Genomic DNA, 22,045 nt, shown 5'->3' with positions numbered 1-22,045 from the left:
ACTTTTAGTGCAGAAGCTTTGTCTAAGCAGATTTCATAGGGACTGGCAGAGCACAGCCGTGGGCACTGCTCGTTTGCTTCTGGGAGCATCAGCCAGCATACAAGGGTGACTTGCCTGGGGTAAAAAATTGGCATTATCAGCTAAGACGTTAGCACAAACATAGTTTCAGGTCCTGCAAACTCTCTTTCTCTCTCTCACACACACTCAGTGCTGCTGCCTTGCCCACACGCTGGGCCGAACATTTCAGCGATGCTCTGCAGCCGCCCCGCCGTGTGGTCCCTGACCGAAGCTGATGCTCCTTTCTGTCCATCTCTGGAAATGGTCAGAGAATTCGCCCACCAGAGCCACCAAGTGTCTTTGAAGAAACATTGGATTGCAATAAAAAACCCCTAGGACTAAAGAAAACTGCACATGGGAAAGTGAAATGTGCAGGAAGACTTGTGGGAGTGGAGGATGGGTTTGCATTGGGCCAATAAGCCCATTTAATATCCAGAGGGGGTCAAAATTAATATTTTTTTCTAAGTTTCACAGAAGTTGTTTTATTAATAGGAAACCCTGAGATGTTCAAAGGAGGCAGGGAGCTAAGCTGCCAGTGTCATTGAATTTTAATGATAGATGTATTCCTTAGGCTCATTTAAAACCCCAGCTTTAATGTGTGGCTTCATGCAAGGCTAGAAAGCGTGATTACAAGCAATAATTAAGCCTCCTAATCCCAAGAAAAATTAGATTAAACCATAGTTCCCCTTTATACTGATTAGACTGAAGCTACTAAAATTAAAGCCTCCTCATAGAAATTACTTTCCATTTCTTATTGTTAAGCTTATGCACTCAACACACTGCCTGACTGACTCAAAAGCTGCTAAGTGGGGTAAATATGTTAAACATGCTAACAATGGAGTTTTCAGTCTAATCAATCTCTCTGTTGCTACAGCAAATGTAATTATTTTAATGGAGTGCCAAGTAAGAAACTGAAAGTAATCTGAAAATTTCTCTAACTGCCTATTAATGGTGGACTTTCCTTCATTTTCTCCTTTGAAAACATTCCAAGACCATTCAGAACTTGAGTGAAACCTCTTCCTAAATATTACCTCAGAATGACTTTTGTGTTGGCTGGTTTAAATGACGGGAAAAAAAGCCCTACAAAACAACTTCTAAAAATTACTGCACTCTTTCCTTTTGCAAAAACCATGAAAAAACAAGGTCTGAAACGTACTTCTCCTTTGTTTGCATCAATTGATCTTTTATGAGGCTACTGGAGACACAGTCTCCACTCCGCTGACCCGAGCGGGCCGGTGCCCCTGCGGGAGGCAGAGACCTTCCTGCGGATGCCGTAAACACTGCAAAGGACGTGGATGCGCCTCCCTGGCTCTTTGCAATGCCTCTCCCTCTATCTACCCCTTACAGAGATGCACTTTTAAAAAATAAGATTTTAAGCCCTTCCCTGAAGAGCCAATGCCATTAAAGGGCATGGAAAATCATTGCCTCTCTCAAGTTCAAACCAGTCCTGATAACAAAGCCCTGTTCCTGCTCTGTGTCCGTAGCTGGCCCGGCATCCTTCCTCCTGTCCATATACATATAAGGATCCCTGGCACAGGAACGGCTTCTTGTTACATGTTTGTGAAATCCTTAGCATACAGAGCCCATATTTTATTTTTTTCTAACATAAGAATAATGAATGGAGTAAATACTAAAGTAGGTGCTGACCTGGCTGACCTGGGTCAGCTCTGTGCCTGGTCACCCATCCTGAGCACTCAGCTGCACACCCACATCTCCCGTCCAGCTCCTCTTCCACCACCGACACACACACATGCACACACGTTGAGCTTAAGGACTCAGAAAACCAGTATGAACCCAGTAAAACATTTTTGCAGGCAATTGGAATTGAAGAGGAAGCTTTTCCAGTCATCTTAAGTACTCACTTTTCCCTTCTGGCACATTTAGCCATGTGAGGATCTGCAGCAGGTGCCCTCCAGTGACTGTTGCTGTTATTTGCTGGGTGTTGGAGAATAAGAACCATTCTTTTGCATTGTTGTGCAATGTGGGTTCATGTACACATCTGTGGCAGCTGAAAATAAAAAAGGATTCCAATGATGAAATCTTAACCCAAATTGGTGTAGTACTCTAATATTACCCAATTATAGAAAAAGTGATGTTTAATTTGGAGAGAGGAGGTACCAGTTATATCATGAGTTATGGGGATTTAATTACAAACCAAGATTCTAATTAAATTGGTATTACATAATGTGTGAGTAAAAGTTCTTAGGATTTAATAACCTGGTCTTCCTGCAGTTTTCAGTTCTCCTGTTTATTGAGAAAAGTGACCTTTTTGCTTCACGAACACAGGGCCAGTGTCAGGGATTTAGGAACTGGAAATAAAAAGAAGAGGATGAGTAAGTGGAATGACAGGGGAGCCACTGTCCTCCTGAATAAACCACAGCCAAGAAAAATGCAACTGCCCTCTCCTTGCTCTGTTTTCCAGAACACACTTTGTTCCTAGAAATTTTCCATTCATCTATCAGTCCATCCACCGAGCAAAGCACTTGACAATAAAGAACATAGCTTTTGTGGCAAGAACATTCCACATAAAATTTTCTCTGTCTAGTAGAAAGCTGTGAGCAGGCTGCCTTGCTGCCCCCTGCTTCTGGCCTGGGTGATGGAGCCGGGGGACGACGGCAGGTCACCGCCAGTCCCCTTTCTAGGAGTGCCACCACCACCAGAATCAGCATGGGCCACACATTTTTCATTTTCTTTTCACGCCTGAGCATGAAATCTCTGCCTTGAAATCTGCCCCAGTATTTCCAAGGTCTGGGAAAGTGCAGCTCAGACCCGGGCTCAGGATGTGTCTCCTCTGCTGGGGCTGGCAAAGGTGACTGCCAGCCGCAGGGACCTGGTGGCACAGGCTGGGTCATGCAGAGCTTTCATGGGCTGTCAGACCCCCTAAATACGGGCTGTGCCAGAGGCAGTGTGAGCCGTAAACTGTCGAGAATCTCCCCCTCTCCCTGGCTGGTGTGTAGGGCAGAGGCAGGGAAGGCGCAATGCTCACGTCGGCTATCGCAGGCGTGTGATAAATGTGCTGTCAGAGCCCTACAGCTCTATCTGCTTGCTGTCTGGTGGTTGCATGATTCAAAAGCAGTTTATGAGCTTCTTCTCAAACCAGATGGTTGCAAGGCAACTAAACAAATGCCAGCTACATATAAATGTCAAATGCTCAAACCATGACATGTCAAGATGCAGAGGGTGCGCAGCCAGCAGCGCTGCAGAGCACAAAGCCAGAGACAGGCGGCGAAGAAACAGTGCAGGAAAACTCTGATCCTAGTAGAGATACTTGGTGAAAATAAATCAGCTCCTTATAACAAAAATATGACCAGGTCTGTGTCATGAGATAGCTTGCAATATATGTCATGAAAGTGAGTCCTGTCAGATTTAATTACCTTTTTTCTTGCAGCTTTAAACAGAGCTGGCTTCAGAATGAAGGCAGCTCCTTATTAAAAACTAAATATAAAAGATGAGATTACTAACCACGGGGAATTTACCAACAGAGACAGTATCTAATCCTGAGCAATATCCTGTGCAATCGTGCAATATCTGTGATATCTGCAGCATTCCAGAGAATTATGTTTTGGTGTTAATTAGTCTTCTTAATTAGTGTAGTGAGACAGAACTTAACTGCAAGGCCTTTGCAGTGTTGGAGAGCACATTTCAGTGGGTTACATCAGCGGATAAGATGCACTACTTTATTCCAGGTCAAAGTATTCTGCCCAGTAGTTCTGCCATTTTATGCCAAATCCCTTGGACTTGAGTGGGGCCAGATTTTGGACTTTGGCTGGTTTCTGTATGTTCTGGAAGAGATGAATGCAATTTTGTAATGAACTATTCAAAATCTTTCCGAACAAACCCAGCAATAAAGGGATTTCCCTGCTGTCAGAAATCAGGTATTTAGACCGTTTGTGATGAGTTCAACCTTTTCTAATAAGGGTTGGATATATTTTCTTTTGAGCTGCACTTCATACATTTGCTAGAAATCCAGGAAACATTTGAATCCCATTAGGACAGAAGGGTGCAAAGGCTGAAATGTGGTTATCATCATGTCATGCACAAGGCAAAGGCTCAGGCAGAATCCACTCCCTCCAGAATGTTCCCATCAATATTAAGGGTGTGAGAAGGAGCCCACAGCCATCTGGCCTTTATTAGCTGTGTTTTCAAGCTTGGTGTATATGAGGAAGAAGTCTAAGAGGCAGTCTATTATGGTCAAAGATTTGCATCAAATGCCCAGTCCCTGGATGAGTGATCCCAGGAAATTACCTGTAATGAATGTAACACGGCATTTTGCACCAAGGCTGCAGTTGAAATGGTGTTTCAAAATGTAGTTTATGATTGTGAGTGATAGGGCATTGGAACAGGCTGCCCAGGGAGGTGGTGGAGCTGTCTTTCTGGAAGTTGACCTTCTGCTTCTTCTTCCTTCAAGGACAACCAGATAAAAGCAGCCAGAGTCACAGAAACCACCAATGATTTCCATGGAAGATTCTTGCAGAGACTTTTCAGACTCACAAAAATGAAGACATAGGACTAAAGATTTTTCAGTTCTCAGAAAGGTGTGACCCTGGTGAGAAGAGAACTCTTCTCCTTAAAATAATACCACTAACTGAAAATGTCTCCACTGAAAGCCAGGGTTGACAGGATCTCTTCCGATCTTCCCACATTAAAGGTCTGCAAAGCCTTTTTGCTGACCAGAGGAGCCCCCGGAGCCAAGGTGCCACGGGGCCAGGGGGGGCCCAGGGGGGGCCATGCTGGGGGTCTGCTCGGGGCAGACGGAGGGGCTTTGTCACCCTGCCTCTGTCACTGCTGATAAATCCTCCTCACTTTGTCCTTGTGCTCAGTGAAAGGCTTTTCAGGCTGCCTGCACCGTCCATTTTATCTCCATCGCCACTCTCCTCGTTTCTCTGCCCACACGCAGCAGAAAGCTGGCCAGGGGGAGAGCCTGCAGAGGCCTGAGCTGTGTCAAACACCTCCTTTCCCTGCAGGGAGGATTTTTTGATGCCCCAGACAGATACCGGAGACAAGACCACAATTATATGCTTCATTATCTGCCAGGGAGAGAGGGAAAGCGGGTGATAAAGGAAAGAGGAGGGGTGGGAAGTGGTCTGTGGCCATGGCTGGTGAGGAGATGAGTGAGGAGGCTCCTGGGTGGCCTTGGGCAGCTGCTGGCCCAGGTCCCAGCTCTCCAAGAGGGGCAAAGCTTGTGTCCCCTCAACCTAGCCACACTTATGGAAGGGACCCAGGACTACTAAGCACCAGCCGGGGGAAAAGATTTTCATTATTTTCCAAAGTAATTGAAGTCAGTTAATGTAGAGGCCCATCCCCGTTCACTCTGCTGGGAAAAAGCTGGAAGAGAAAAGAGTGGGGACAGGAACAGGGCCGGTTGCCCTGGCTTGCAGGCTACTGATATGGTGTCTGCTCCTTGCTGTAAGGGTGCAAAAGGTTTATCTGTTAGTTTTGCCTTCTCAGGGCTTCACCGCTGCCCTTTCTGAAGGAAGAGGGGTCGAACCATCTTCCCATCATAGCATGAGTCAGCCTGTGGAGCCTGGGAAGCTCTGCTTTATCCCGTTCTCCTGAAGTCTGGTAGATGCCCATCAGCTCCTCGTGGCTTGATTAAGTCAGTATTGCAAGACAGCCTCTGCCGTGAGTCACGGACGTGCCTGGCAGTGCCAGGCAAGCACCATGACTGCGTGTCTCCAGCACAGATTCCCACGAGAGAAACCCATGGATGCGGTCCCCGAGCAGGGCCTTGCTCCGCAAGCGGTCGCTGGCAGTAATTGTGCTCCCCAGAGGGAACTGGGCTGACTCACGCTCAGAATTTTAATACAGCGTTTGGGATGGGCAGTGTTTCTGCTCTGAGTCACACCAAGACATTCCTCTTTCCGACTGGAAAGATGCTACTGCGGGGTTTCGGCTGAATGCTGCAGTGGAGGAGACCTCACAAAGTTGTCACGGGGCCTTTGTGGAGGTGACCTTGTTCTCAGGAGGATCAAAGCCCCTTCACTGCTGCAGCCATGCTCATGTCACGCTCCAGGAGTCAGTTTTTGCACAGAAAATGCTTGGAGCAGTCACTTAGCGATTGCAGTAAATGTGTAGTTGGAACTCAACACTCAAAAGCGTCAGGAGCCATTAACATCACCCTCCCAAGTCCTGCTTGCAGTTAAAGATGCCCAGGAGGCCCTTGCTGTCCCTGGTACAGTCCCGGGTGCAGACTGAGCCCCTCTCGCTCTCCCAAGGCAGCAGCTGCCCAGTGATGCTGGGGAGACACCAGGCTGCTCGGGAGGACCCTGCCGCCGGCCTAGAGCTCCAGCCAAGAACAATATTACAGTACAATGTACTGAGTTTGTTTTTCACAAGGTTCTCCCAGCTTCCATGGGCTGGGCGCATGACTCAAAATTAATGGAATGCAATAATTAATTTCACTTGTCAAGCCAGCATTACCCTATCTTCTGTGCTGAAAGTGGTGTTGCATCACACTGGGTCTTGGTTTAGGGTGGAATCCTGGAGGAAATTGTACATGGAGAAATCATGAACAGGTCTAACCTGGGACTGGATACAGCATATCTACGAGGGTTACTTTTTCGTCTGATAGCTTCCTTTTAATTAAATGTAAGTGTGCCTAAGAAAACAGAACTTGAGGTCAGGGTTTTTGGACGGAAAACCAAGTGACCCGGCCACATGTCATGTTTCACAGAAGGAAGAAGCACTGCGAGGGATTTTTTTTTATTTAGGGTGTAGAGATTAGCTGGTTTTCTATGTTTCTTTTGGTAAATCCTTCAAGTGTAAATACCCAAAGGATAAAAGCACATAGTCTCCCTCCTTCAACAATCCCTTAACTGCACCCCTGCGAGGGCTGCAGGGTGTCAGCTGCTCCTGGGTGAGCAAAGGGCTGATGCCAACCCTGGGTCTGCTCAGCAACCACGTTTCCTCCTGCTCCTTTTGCAAACCCCAGCTGGGTCATCTCCAAGGAGACAACCTGGGCTCAAGTGTGAGCTGGACACCTGAGTTCATGAAAAAGCAAAGACTTAAATTAATATCCAGGTCTCAGCAAATATCCTGCAGATTTCCCAGGCCGGTTGAGGAGAAGCACCTGTAGCCCCGTGGAGCACCACAGCCCCCGAGGAAGTATCACTTCCCTCCATGCAGTGGCAGGTAGAGGCTGGAAGGGCTGAAGCTGCATGAGCCACTATCCCAATTACTGGTGTTGCTGGATGAATGTTTTCCTTAGTGCTGTGCAAAGTTATATTCTTTGGGAAAAAAAAAACCAACCCAAACCTCCTCAGAAAACCACTTAAGACACAAGATGCCAAGAAAGATTAATGATAGGAATGAATATAGTGCAGGTTCTCAGACTGAGGACACAGCTTGGTTCAGCTGCACTAAAACACAGGCTCAGATGTGTCCTGGAGGGCTCTGGGAACCCACCTTCTGCATGGCGGGTTCACGGCACGTCTGTGATTTCTCTCTCCACAGCATGTGCACGCCACCGCCCGAGCGCAGGCGAGGTGCTGGCTTGTGTCACTTGCACACTTCCCTCCCTCCTCTAGGACAGATTTAGTCTTTTTTCTTCTGGCCAAGTCCATCCTTCACTCCTACGAAGGAAAATTATATTCCAGATCAACTTGGTTTTTTCCCTCCCTTTTTGCTGAAAATTGTTTGCTTCAGGAATGAAGAATCACAAAACTCAGATTTGGAAAAGTTATTTTCTTTGAAGGAAACAATCTTCCAGCAGTGAGTTTTCTGCAGGGCTTGCTCTTTGCTTGCCTTAGCTGTGGCTCTCTGAGCCAAGCCTTTGGACTCTGGCAAACTGGGGAGTCACCGAGGAGGAGACCGGGGTGATCTCTGGTGTCCTGGAAATCACAGGCAGCACCGCCTTGCTGCAACAGTTCTATCTGATATTTGATCTTTTCTTAATGATTTCTCTTTTAATAAAAGATTTATACTTTGGAAGATCTGTTCCAAATCAGATTCAGCAAAGAGCAATTGCATTATGAGAAACCAATCCCTGTACTCTGTCAGTCCTGGAAAAATACATCAATTGGTATATTTGGTCCGACACAAACATAAGTTACTAAACTGACCATATAATGCTGCACAGTCACTAACTTTCTGCTTGGCTTTATGAATTTCCTGTTGTTTAACCACATATGCTTTAGTGTGGCATATAATTCCTTCCAGGAAAAAGCTGTGATCCGCTTTATTAAAATCTCTGCATACCTGGGGAATTCAACTTCTTTCAGATAATTTATCAAGGAAATGTGGATTATTTTTTTTATCATCCTTTTAAATTTTGTGCTAATTTTGACCCTGATTTAAGATTATTGACATTGAGATTCATCCTCTACAGACCTTAAAATTCCAGGCTTGTGAAAACCGTTTGATCTCTAGGAACTGATTTCAGTCCTTGAAAGGCTAGCACATGCCATGGGGTCATATTTTTTTTTATGAGATGATTTTTTCCTAGTGAGATCAGTTAATGGAGCAGCCAGTGTTGCAAAATGTGGAATAAATTTCCGATAATATGCTGCAATACCCAGAAAAGATCTCACCTGCCATTTAGTAGTCAGTAATAGGTGCATTTTACTAGCTTGCATTTTACATATCTCTGGTTTCATAACTCCCCTGCCCTACTGTATCTCAGATATATATATATAAATAAAATGGTTTCCTGCTTTCTTACTGAACACTGGGGAATTAAAAGTCAACTCTGCTTCCTTGAGTTGCTGAAAGATTGCTTTCAGGTGCTATAGGAGCTCTTCCCAGGGTTTGCTATAAATCAAGGCAGCATCCACAGAGGCCACTGCATACCCCAAATGTTTGCATAGCAGCAGGCCAGTTACTTGAAAGACACTAAGGAGCAACCCACACAAACCACAGCTTTATGCTGAAAAAAATCCAGTAAGCACTGAAAATATTATTGTGGTCTTGGAAGATTCTGCTCTAGGTGTTGCCAATATCTGCTACAGAAATCCAGAAAGTTGTTTTTTCCCTTGGCCCTGACATCTGCTTGTGCCCAAGGCATTACCACAGCTTGCTGGAATCATTTTCTAGCATTAGTGCTGCAGCACTAAGTTATTTAGTGTCAACCCCACACATGGCCATCGGATCGAGACCTCCTAAAATTTTGCCGTCTGTCACCAGCCATCCCTCATTTCCAGCTGAGTTACCCTCTGGACACACCAGAATTTCAGGAAAAGGAGCCTGGCAGTTTAAGGGCTGGTGTTAGATGCTGGCTGCAGGAGAACCATTAAAAACTGCGCACTGGATCCATACCGCACTTAAATCTGCTGGAAACCTTCACCACCAGCCCCAGTAACACCCTTCACCCCCCAACCCGAGGAGGAGAGCTCTCCTCATCCTGGATGCAGGCAGAGGCAAGGATTGCTCCTGTTCACACCTTCCTCACTGGTGTGACTGTCCAAAAATTGCATGTTTCCCTCAGTAAAGTTCGAAAAATGCTAGGGCGCATGTCAGGCAATGGTGTGTGTGCATGTGGAGGGGTGGGGGGGTGGGGAGGTTCACACTGTCTAATTTTAGATGTCTGATTCAATTAAGATCTGGCCCCGTTACGTAGTCAGAGAGTCGCCTTCCGAGGAGGGTCACTGAGCTCCTGAGCCGGGACCCAGCTGCTGGCCACCAGCCGGGCAGCGCGAGCCCGGAGTCAGGCCACTGGTACGTCCCGGACACATTAGCTCCTTCCACTCCCTCTCCACTGTGGCATATTGAAATATGCCCTTCTTAGTTTGTCTCAAAAAAGGCTTTATTGGCTTAGTCTTGTGCCCCACTTTAACCTCTCCTTCCCATTTGTTATTTGTGAAGAATCAGCCCTGATTAAAACCAGCCCCATCTTTTATACTGTGCGATGGCTGTTGCTTCCTCTCCATGGATTTCTTCCACAGGATTCAGAGTTTCCCCAGCCCGGCACGTAGGAAGCCAGCACACAGGGCAGGCCAGGGAACGAGATTTCCTTTGTAGCTTTACTTTAGTTTTCCTTCTGTTTGATTTCCAGGAGAGAGATTTTACGTTGCCTGTTTCTTAATATTTAAAAAAATACTGGGGGCCTGGCTGGCTGGGTCAGGGTACCAGCCAGCCCCAGAAGGCACTTCTTAACTCTTCGTGGTCTCACACCATGTTAGATATTTTAGCAAACGTTTCTGTGTCCTTCATTTTTGCCCACCTTCCTCATCCCATGTAAAACGATTGTGGATGAACTGATATTTTCTCTATTAGTTCAATCAGAAATAGTATTCGCTCACATTCTGAGCACTGTGATCCCAGAGATTAAAATGACCAAAACACAAGTGCATTTTCAACCCCTCAGCTATTTACTGGTAATTATTAAAAATCCCCCCCCCCGTTAGTTCTGCAGAGCTGAGATTAGACTGGCGATGTCCCAGACACCAGTTCAGTGCTGCTGTCCTTGTGGCCAGCAGATGGTGGGAACCCACCTCAGAACTGGAACCGAATCAAACCATGGTGACCAACTCATTATTTTCCATTCACTTCACATTCTTCTGGTCTCCTGAAGCAGCATGTGCATGGGTGTGGGTTTGTCAGATACAGAAGTAATTAAAAGTCTGCTCTTGACTCAGTTGCTCGTTGCACTGAAAAAGTCCTCTCTTCAGTCGTGGCAATCTTCCATGAGCCTAAAGAGGTAAGAGCCGTACACTGGGCACAGTGTACCGGCCAGAGTTTCCTGATGCTTTGAGCAATTCCTTTTAAAATTATGCATAGGAAACCCAGGCTGTAACCCTAAGTCATGCCAAAACAATCTCCCCCTTCCAGATTTATAAACTTTGCCCAGCTTTCTACCACTGCCACCCAGGTGGTACTTCACCCTACTACAGAAAAACACCTATAATTTTATTTCTTTGAAAAACATGTGAAAGTTTTGGCTCAAAGGCTGGGTGGGAAAAAAGTACATTTCTTAGTGGTTTATTGCCCTTAGGAAAACATACTTCAGTTATGAAGTATTCCCCCCTGAAAACTTACTCGACATTTTGTCAAGAAAATAGTAACATTTCTAAAAAGTTAGCCAAACTACTTAACATCATAGCTGTAAAGCAACAACCTATAGAAATGTCAGTGTATGGACAAGGCTAGTGACCTGGACTGGTTCTATTCCACCTTTATGAGCCTGCTCTCCTGCCGAGGGTCTGTCCCGGAGGATTGACCTGCGGCTGTTGGAGAAGCCGGTGGGGCTCTGCCATCCCTGTCTCTCCCCGGGGCTGCGCAGGGCTGGGGGGTGAAGGCAGGAGATGCCCTTTTCCAGGGTGAAGGACACGGTGATAAAGGTCCCGAGGGGCTGGGTTGGGTCTCTGAGGTTGAGGCAGGGTCCGGACTGGGCAGCTTTATGCTGTGTCTTGGGAACCTCAAACCACTCCAAATCCTCTGTCCTTCCCCGTGCTGGGCTCCTGGACAGGTGCCATAAGCAGCTCAAAATGGGTAAGGTGACACACTTCTGTCAGTGTTCACTTGCATTTTAAAGAAATAAGCCTAGCTTAGCTCAAATGAGTTGATTAATTAGCATCTGCCTGTCTGCCTGTCTGTCGTCCGCCTCTTTAGCTTGAGTGAAATCCTGGCTGTGCTGAAATCAATGGAAGTTTTGCTATTCACATTTATGGGACCAGAATTTCCCTGCTTCTCTCCACCTTCCAGTCGCAGACACAAACCAGAAAGCAAAACCCAATCTCAGGTGCCACCATGTCAGGTCCCCTCTGACCAGGCACATCTCGGGTGCCCCCAGGCAGCACCACACCGCACATCCCACCGGCCTCCCAACTTTCAGGAGCAAGAGAGTTAAATGCTGGTTCTGAATAAACCTGAACTGCAAGAAAGTTCAGACCCATGCTGGGACGTGAACTTTATGTCTCGAGCCCATTTCTAGTTTCGCTGTAAACAATTTCAGAATGTGATTAGATTTTAGGGGAAACTTGTAATAGAGCAGTAATAAGATATGATGTAATAGGTAATAATAATAATATATAGCAGCTGTTAAGTAAAGCTTTTTCTGTGTTTATCCCAGAAGGATACAGGGAGTCAGCTGCAACTTCATATTTTGAAAGAGGGAATATTAAACACTAGGACCAGGATGCAATGATGTTATTGTAAACGCTAACAGGAAAGCCCAAAGTGTGAGAGTTAAGACCAGCAGAAGATGCACGCAAACAGCTGCTATGACGTAAATTCCCTCAAGTTTGGTTCATTTTCTTTTATTTAACTCAGAGTTAATGGGCTCGCAGATATTGCTTTCAAAAGGTTCCAGGCTGCTGAGAACGGTGGGATTTTTGCTCTTGGTCTCTACCATGGCCTGAACGAACCCACAGGGCGCATCTAAAGAGATGAATGCTGGGTGTCTCCGAACGCCTGAAGCAGTGTCACTCAGCCCCAGGCAACACCCAATCCTCGGCTCGTGCCTTTGAGAGAAAAGAAATAAAAAGTCAACAGGAGTTAGGACTGGAACATCAACTTCAAAATGAAATTTCCTGTCATTTTTCACAGTGTGCCATAACTTAAGTGCTAACTAATATTGCTGTCTGTATTTAATCTCCACGTGTTGAAGGAAAAAGATCTTTCATGGAAAGACCAGAACAGATAAACCTATATTTAGATTTCTGTAAACACCTCCCAGGGTCACATTTCTTAAATGCAAAGGCCGAAGATTGCACAGAGAAAGTGTATGAACACAGGCACAGAAAAATCTTACTTGAAAAACGAGCATTTCTGTGTATGATGGACAGAGCCTATGATACATTAGGCAATGTATAAAATAAACCTTTTGATTTTTGGCCATAACACCGAATGATCTAACTGGGGAGAAAAGGAAACATATTTTTTGGGTCGTTACTCTGGCAGAAGGTTTCCAGAGTGAAGTTACTGAGCAGCAACCTCAGGCAGACAGTGGGGCTGGTTCTGCTGGACACAGTTCTTCTGCTCCACCTGCCCTTGGCAGGCAGCAGAGCCAGACCCTGCCTGTCCAGGGCTCTGCCTGCTGGTCTCTGGCACCATCTCCGCTTCCCGCAGCACTCCCTCGGGCCTGCAGCCCGGGACCAGCCCTGGGTCCCTCCTTCCTGCGGTGGGGGCGGTGGGACCCCTTGGTGAGGTGAGGACCCAGCTCAGTATTTGCAGCCGCAATGAAACAGTGGGGTTTTTTTTCTTCTGAACACAAGGACACACCGGGACACTCGTGGTGTCAGTGTTAGAGAAGAGAAACAGAGTCCAGCGTCCCGTTACTCCGGTTTCGGCTCTATTTGGGAACAACCAGCGCGCGAGAGGCACTGCCTACGGCCTGCTCTGAGTAATGCAGGTCTGGTGCAGAGCCCCAAACCATCTGCCCTGCCAACAAAAGCATGTTAAATAACTTACCAGAAAGCACATTAAAACAGTCTCCCGTCCTTGGTGTTATTTTGGTATTTTGCTGCCTGTGCAATGTTACCACATTGTGCTTGCTGCTCAGCTGTATTTTTAGCATAATAAAACTAGAAAAAGTCATCCTTTCACCTGAACCTCAGAAGCTTATTTATTTTCAGTGTTTGAAAATGTCCTGGATTCAAATTGGGATTTGATTTTTCTGTAGATTTTTCTCTAAAGTTGAGGGGAATTTTCAGTAAGATTTGCAATCTTTTTTTACTGTCCTTTAGGAACTGAAGGTCTTTGTGTCACCTTACGTGGTCAACTTCAGGGAGAAAAAACAGGTATTGCTAAGTGTGCTGATGAATCCAGAAGAACTTGAGAGTGATTAACTTCAAACAAAGAAGCTAGGCTGTTTTAATGATGAGATTGTTATCTGGGTTGAATGCATTTAAATGTGTATTTTACAGTCCACTGGTCAAGTCATAAAAGTACTATAAACCTCAAAAGGAAAACTAAAGGGTAATAGGTCAGAAATCAGCCACAGGGTTTCATGGGCGAGGAAGCAGCAGGGGTTTGCTCCTCCCCAGGCACCCTGCGAGAGGCCGGGGAGGGAGGAGGGTCTCCTCCCGAAACCTGGGATGTCACTCCAGGGCCAACAGCGCTGTCACCTGCGAGTGCCTGTGTCACCTCCCAGCAACACAGTGCCTGGTGGGCACCGGCTGGGCGGCCATGGGTGACATCTGGGTGGAAGATCCCAGTGGGAGCGGCGCAGAAGGAACGGCTGTGTCCTGGATCCGGGACGATCCCCCGCACGTTGTCCCGTCCGCAGCAGAGCGGCTGTGCCCTCCCTGTTGTAACAGCAAACGCTGGTCTTCTGTGATTGTTGTATTTATTTTATGAGTTGTGCTAGGAATGCCGTGTGGCACTCTCTTGGCCGCTCTCGCCTATGATTTACAGTAGTTATAAACATTCCAAAGTATACATGTAAGTTAAATGATACATTAATATTATAAAGTTACAATTCTGGTATAAATGTGTCATCAGTTGGAAAATTCAGTTTTTCCTTTGCCCGGCGTTGTGATTAAGCTGGCTGGAATCAGCCCGATGCAAAGGCACAGCAGACATGAGTTCAGTTTGCCTGAGCGTCCCCAAAGTGAAATGTCGAGAAGAAGAGAAGGACACCCCACCAAGCTGAAACAGCTCAGGATATTTAACTACTTGAGTGCATTTTTATCATATTCTTCGATAAATAGAGCAAGAAGGGAAAAAGTAATTGGGCCTCGTGCCCCTGACAGGAAGACAAATTGGGCACTGGGCAATGCCCTCCGAGGTTCAGCTATCCCCTGGGTCCATGCCAGTGAAGCCATTTCCTCAGTGCCTGGAGCAATGGTGCCTCTGGGGGCTCCTGCCCCACTCACCCCACTCCTCACTCCATGAAAAGAAGCGTTTATTTCTAGGAGGAATGACCTGGACTGGGACTTTCACAGGAGTCTGGAGAAGTTCAGAGAAATCTAAGTCTCCTGTATTTGCACAACATCTGCTGCAGCAGCAGGGAAATACAACGGAATCAGATGATTAGTTCAAGATCACTCAGGAAATCAATATCACCAGGAGGAACAAAACCCAACACTTCAGATCTGTACACCCAGAGTCTAACACTGACACACAGAAACTCCACTGGCAGGTGTTCCATAAAATATAATCTGGCTATGCAAATAAGAATAATTACCTACATAATGAATGTAATAGAATAAATTAAGATAAAGGAGACTATCAAAGGAAAAGGAACTTCGTCACATGAAGGATTTCCAGGATCAGTCTAGAAGTTGGGGGGAGATAGGTTGTTTGGAAGGAGATGAAGTGATGGAGTGTTATCTCCATCCCACCACGTGCCATTAGTCTGAAGAACCCCTAGGAATGCTCATTTTGGAAATAAAATGTATTAATTGAGGTTTTTCTTTTTAAGAAATTTATAAGGAAAGGGCATTCAGAAGCATGGCTTTTGAGAAACCTCTCTCCCTCCTGCTAGACCCAGCTATCAGATCAAACAACCCTACCGCAGAGCCACTCCGCTCTTCATGGCTGCAATATGAAAATACTTTGGGATGTCTCATAACTCAGGCGAGAGGCTCTGATAAGGGTCGCGTCAGCCCCCACATTTCACACCGCCTTTAAAGAGAGGGCTTGTTCATCCCCCAGATGGGCTGCAGCCTGCCGCCAGGGAGACATCCCAAAGCTCTCCGCACCACACGCAGCCCCTGGGCTGTCCCTGTCACCACACTGAGCTGTCGTCCTCCTCACTGTCGTTCATTTTAGAATGTCACACATTTTGTCTGTGGGTTTGGAGACAAACTGAGTTAAATCCATGCTCAGTGTCCTCTCAGTAAATGGATTTAAGGTATTTTGCCCTGTACCCTCCACCATTGGCAGGTGCGCAGGGCAGGGGCGGCTGGATGGGGCAGAGCCCAGTGTGTCTGTGTTCAGGGTTCCCATCTCCTTCTCATTTTATTGTGTTTTGGTGCATTTGGCATTTCACTTACAGTCCAAAGCTTACAGACAGTTGTGAGAGGGTCTCTGCTCTCAGCAATAAAAAATAGCCTTGTAGTTTTCAATATGCAACTGAGGCGAAATTTTGGCTCCTGAGGCAAATGCAAGGAACTTCAAGCATGTGTTTAAACATACAAACAGATAAAAATAAAACAACCTAATGAGTTCTAAGCCAATTTCACAATTATGAGTCACAAAACTAAATTGCTTGGAGTTGGCAGTAACATACAAACTTTCATTTGGGTATGTGTTCTCTAAATTACATTACTGTATTAGCTCCTTAAATAGCAAAATAAAAAATGACTTAGCATTCAGCAGTAAATCCTTTCCTTTTTTTGTGTCCTGTGCTGCAGTCACATAGTTTAAGTGAAAATAACTTTTTACAATGACAATAAGTGCAAGATACTGCCCGACTATAAAAATGAGGTGATATTTCAGTAAACTATTTCTCTCTTGATGCAGAGTATTAAATGTCAACCAGAGGCATTAGCCAGTGGTTTAAAGGAGCCTGTTGATGATTTTAAATATTCAAGCGGTGTTTTCCTGCAATGTTTGTATAGCCCTGGGCAGCTGACAAGCAGTTCTGAGGAGCATAACGGGGCACTGTATCACAGCAGAGCCCGGAGAGAGCCAGCGCTGCAGCGGGAGGGAGGGGGCTCCGAGCAGGCCAGCACATCTTGTTCAAAGGGTGGAGGTTGGTACATTTATCCTTAATTCGTGTGTATTCAGTAACTTCCTCCCATGTCCCCAGCTGGCCCATTCCCCCTGCGTCCCAGCTCTATGCCCTGCCTCCAATGCTGCCTTTACCCCTGTGCTGGTGGGGCTCGCTGCCCACCGCACAGCCGCTCCTCCATCCCTGTAAACCCCCTTCCCGGGCAGAGCAAACCCTGTGCCCCAGAAGGTCCTGGGGAGGGGTGGGAGGTGGGCAGGGGCTGCCTGGCACAGGACCCGGCACCAGGGCTAATTCCCAGTCAGGCATCACTTTTCTCAAGACAGAGCAGGCGATGAAGAACTGTGAAAACCCCTTGGAGGTTTTTCCATTGGTGAGGGGCCTGGTCTAACCTGTATTCTCAGGCTAAAATCACACAAAACCACCTGGATGTACCTGAGTTTCAGCCCTGAAATGTCTCTTTGTGCAGAGTTCCCAACCAAGGGTCACTTTTTGGGTGTGATTTTAGGCAGGAGGGCAGGTTTCTCTGCAAAAGTTCAAGGTGGATGCAGGGAACAACAGTCTACCATGAAAAGCTTATTCTGAAAAATACTTGCTGTCTATTGCATTTGGAAGCACACGGGGGGTTAGCCACACAAGCCAAGTGTTATGTTTTCCAGTTGTCCAATAAAATAGATTTACATAGGAGCAAGGAAGAAATAAGGCATTTTATAAGACTATTCCTAACCTCTGTGAACTAAGACATCTTGATTTAAAACTGCTCAGTGCCCAGCAAGAGGAAATAGTTTAGACTATATGTGAAAAGAGAATAATGGCTCCATCAGGTAGTCTGTCAGCTTGTGTAAATAGCCCAGGTTGGTGCAGGAAAGCAGGGCAAATGATCTACTCTCCCAGGAAAGGGCTTCAGTGAGGCATTTAATGAAACTAGAACAGACTTATTGTGCTATGGGACTCGTACACTAACTCTCCTGGGCCCCTTTGAAAATCACAGTCTGAATAGACACAACAGGAAAACTAAAGACTGTATTTACAGTGGAAAAGTCGAGTCCCAAAGCATTTACAAGCTCAGTCCAAGGTCTTTCAAAAGTACAAGCTGAATCCATATTTCTTAAAACCTAGTACCTTATCTACAGGAACATCTCCCCGTTCAGTAGAAGCAGCAGAAAATGTATCATTTGATGGTAACACCGCACCCTGAGCAAATCTTGCTGAATTTATTTTTCAGGATGTCTCTTTCCTACTTTATTTCAGGCTAAACTCCACATTGCCAAAAGACTTTGATGCAGAACAAAGTTTTACGAACCCAAAGACCAAGGTCGATTGAAAATCAGGAATCATTCATGGAAAATTAACAAATGTGACACATGCAGAGTGAGATCTGCATTAAGAATGGCCTCCAGCTGGCGAGGGCCTGACCTACGGGACAGCTTTATTGTATCTCCCAGGATTACAGCATCATTTTCCCTGACAACTAGTTCACGATCCAAACCAAGCAGAAAGCCTTTTTGGGGGTCCACTCTGAGGCTGCCTACTGTGATGGGATCTGTGAAAATACCAAGACAAAAACAAGCAGGAGGGTTTTTTTTTGCTTTGTTGTGTGCAATGAAGGAGTAGCCCTTGGAATGGCGAGAGCTTCCATGTGCCGGGGTGTTGTTCCCAGCTCCGTAGTTCTGTCCAGATGCTCGTGTGACTCTGATTCACAGCGCAGGGGCCGGCCCCGAACCACCAGCCCGTGTGTCCCCAGACACCGTCACATCTCAGGGACACCCAGGGCACCACGCCAGGGCTCAGCTCTTCCCTGCCTCTGCCATCGCTACAGCATCGCTTCCTTCACCTGACTTTGTTAACAAAATCCTGGCCAAAATGGATTGGAGCATTTCTAGGACCAGCGAAAGCACCTGGGTGAGCCTGTTCATGCCATGTCCTCTTACACCGTAGGACAGTGACGGGATGGGACCTGGAAAACCAGGGGCAAGGCATGGACAGTGTAGCACGAGGAGGTGCTCCAGTCTGCACGCTCCACTGACATCGGCATCCAGGCTCCATGTCAGCCGATGAAAGGCCACACGTCTGGGGAGGACCAATAAAAATGCAAAATGTACTTTGGATGGAAACGTTCATGAGGAAGCGAAAGAGGAAACAGACCTGCTGGCAGCAGTAGCTGCAAAGCAGTCAAATAAAGCTGGAGAATATAAGGTTGGGGACTGGCTACAAAGCAAAGGAGATAACTGCTCCCCTCATCTGGCCACATCAGGAATTCTGTAATCAGTGTTACAAAATTTACTTTATAAATTACACTGGGGAAGATATTCAAAAGGAAAAGAAGGCCTTGTGGTAGGAGAGGTGCTGCTTTTCGGAGGACCAAGTAGGCGAGGCAAAAGGTCAGCTCCTCCTAATACAGGATAAATCCACCCAAAGGATTCACCCCAGAGCACGAGAGAAGAGGTGCTTTGCCTTCGGGATGGGTACCACTGCTTCCCTCAGGCAGGGCTGCCTTTTTGCCAAAGAAAATGCTGAGAAAATATATTGCCAAAGCACTGCAAAGAGACAAGGCCAACCTCCCCAGGACAAGAGATGTGGCTCCTACCAGGCACTTGTTCCCGGAGGCACAGGGCTGGCCCTGCCCGCAGACCAGTGCCGCAGGGATGCTCCCACCCCTGCAGGCAGCAGCCCCTGCTCAGGAGGATGAAACTCAGCAGTAAGCAGGGGGGACTGCAGGAGGTGGCCCTGACAGTGCTGCAAGGGTAGATGTTCTCACAAGTGGCTCCAGACGCAGGGAGGTCGCTGGGGTGAGGGTGGATTCAGACTAACGAGTCCCCGTTCTTTCCTGTGCTCGCATATGGTAATTGCAGGGGCTGCAGTCTCAGCAAGAACCATCCTCTGCCTTTTTTCCCTCTCATAAGCAGCAAATGGGGTCATGGATGGGAAGTGCCAAAAGTAATCTTTCAATCTCTTGTTTTCTTAATATGAAAAATGTATTACATTTTTCTAAAAGAAAAAAAAAAAAAGAGAGACAAAGAAAAATGACTTTGTCTGGAAGCAAAAATTAAAAGCCCCAAAGCCTTCCTTGTGAAGTGAGCTAGGACTGACTTGGATAAACACATCTATTGACTTTAAAATATAATACTTTTCTTCAGAAGGAATGAATGACACAAAGGGTGTGAGTTCTTTTAAGCAAAGCTGTGTATCTCAGAAAGCTATTTACATTGCCTTAACCTGGATTCACCTTTTTTTTCTCTACAGTATTTATTTTCTTTGCATAATGTTCTTCTTCACAGTAGTTCTTCTGCCATAACTTCATAAAAGCATTTGCCAGAATGCAGATTATATTGTCTGCAGTTTTGCTTTAACCTTTATGCAACTTTGTTTCCAACAAACTCTAACTTTCCACATTTTTTCTCCTTCCTTCCTATTTCATCTTCTCTTCTTAATGATTTCTCTGCTCTTCTTGGATCTTTTTTCCTGATAGTTTTCAATAGATAAAAACTCCAGGACCTCTCAGCAAATGAATTTGCCTTTTGCTCAGTATGAGCCAAAAATCTTGCTCTGGAAGACCGAATTTGTGTCCTTTCTGTTTGTAAAACTTCAGCAACAGAGTTTCTCACCATATTGACCAAAGATCCGCTTTAAAGACCCACATGGTGTCAATGTTCATACATTTGATTTGTTCACGGATCCATTGGAGGAGCTCTGCTCTCTCAGGAGGCAGCCAATATGCAGTAATAACTGCGGGGCTGTTCCTCCCCCCGACCTCAGCATGCCGGGGATTATTACTCCTTTACGGGGTCTTACTTCACCTCCCTGGAGTCAGGAGATGTGTGGGATGTGGCCGATGGCCCCATTACTCTGAAGAACTTGCTAAACTACACGATGGAGAGGAGCTCAAAGTGTATGGCCTTAGTTTGTAACTCCAAGGACGGCTACAAAGAGACTTCAGCACAGCATTTCATGTGAAGCCTGATTAAAAGTCAGAATTTAGTACCAGAAGAAGCCTTTGTGGTCAAGAATTAAGCTACCTTCAGCAACCTATAGGTAATAAACTTGTCCAGGGTTATAATGTTAAGTCCTAGAAGTACTTTTAAAGCTAATGCTTCAGAGCTGAAACCAACCTTCAACCATCCCAGACTAAGAAGTGTCTAGAGAGGCAAACCTCCCACACCCAGGCATTTCACACCAGCACAGGCTGGCGACTGCCCGGGGACCGGGATATCAGTAATGAGCATCTTGAGATGAAGATGCCTCCATGAATGCTAAGCTGCTTTAAAGAGATTGGCCCAACCCAGTAAGAAAAAGAAAGGCTTCTCCAAGGTACGGTTATTTCTTCAGGCTGTATTGGGTAGCTGCCAGCTTTATTCACAAAACTGCTCTTTTTCCCCTTCTGTAATTGCAGTGGGCAGAAAGCCACCTCACAGGAAAGAGCTGGCACATCCCTGCGCTCCGTGCCCCCCTCGGCCGGGGCGGCGAGGACGAGCCGGCTGCAGGTGCAGCCACTGCCTCCCCACAGAGGGCTGGGACCCCGCTCTGCTCCTCCCAGCTCAGTGCCCTCGCTCAGAGTCGAATTTCCCAGTGCTATGGTTATCAGCTGCTAGTTGTTCAGGTACCTTTTCACATCAAAAGCTTGAAATTTTGCTCCTCCAGCATGCGAAAATCGATTATTTAACCTCCCACCGCAGAGTTTGATCCTGCCTTATGTCATAAGCACCATCAACCAGCGACAGTTATATCCAAGTCACTAGCAAGTTTTCTGTGAATTGGGGTTTTGTGTTGTTGGAAAATGGCAACTAATTAGAACTGACGCTTTCTGTGCAAATGTATTAGTTTTACTAAATTTAACTCAAGACAAGGTGCGAAACTTCTGAGCAAGGAGGCAGAGTGGGCGCACACCCCCTTCTGCCCCCCCTGCCCTCATCATCCAGGAGAGTATCGGGGGTCCAGGCACCCCACCTGCATTATGGAAAGTTATTTTCAAGTTCTTTTCTTGAAATTGTGCAAAATCTTTTACCTGGTACCCTCACCGACGGATGAGGGAGCAAAGCCATGGCTGGTTTCTAGCCCGTGAAAGATGGATGCTGTAACCTGGTGCCTCAGGCGTTCATTCAGAATAAGAAAACAATTCCCGTATTTTTTCAGAAAAAAACCCCAACAATCCAGAAGTTTTCATTTTTGCTCCTGTGCAGAACAAAGTGAATGTTTTCACCTGCACATTTCACAGCAGGTAACAGTTGACATTTCGGCAATCCCTGGCATTGGGGTGAACCCTTGGTGGGGACTCTGCATCCGTCCCCACCGGCCTCTCCTGGTGACCCAGCACCAGGTCAGTCCTGGCACACCTGAAACTCCTCTCCTGGTGACCCAGCACCAGGTCAGTCCTGGCACACCTGAAACTCCTTTGCAAGGACAAGCCAAAAGTTTGCATGTCGTAAACTGTTTCTCATAGTT

This window comes from Calidris pugnax, unplaced genomic scaffold (assembly GCF_001431845.1).
Source record: "Calidris pugnax isolate Ruff unplaced genomic scaffold, ASM143184v1 scaffold50, whole genome shotgun sequence".
NCBI lineage: Eukaryota > Metazoa > Chordata > Aves > Charadriiformes > Scolopacidae > Calidris > Calidris pugnax.
Note: the sequence above shows the minus strand (reverse complement) of the source record.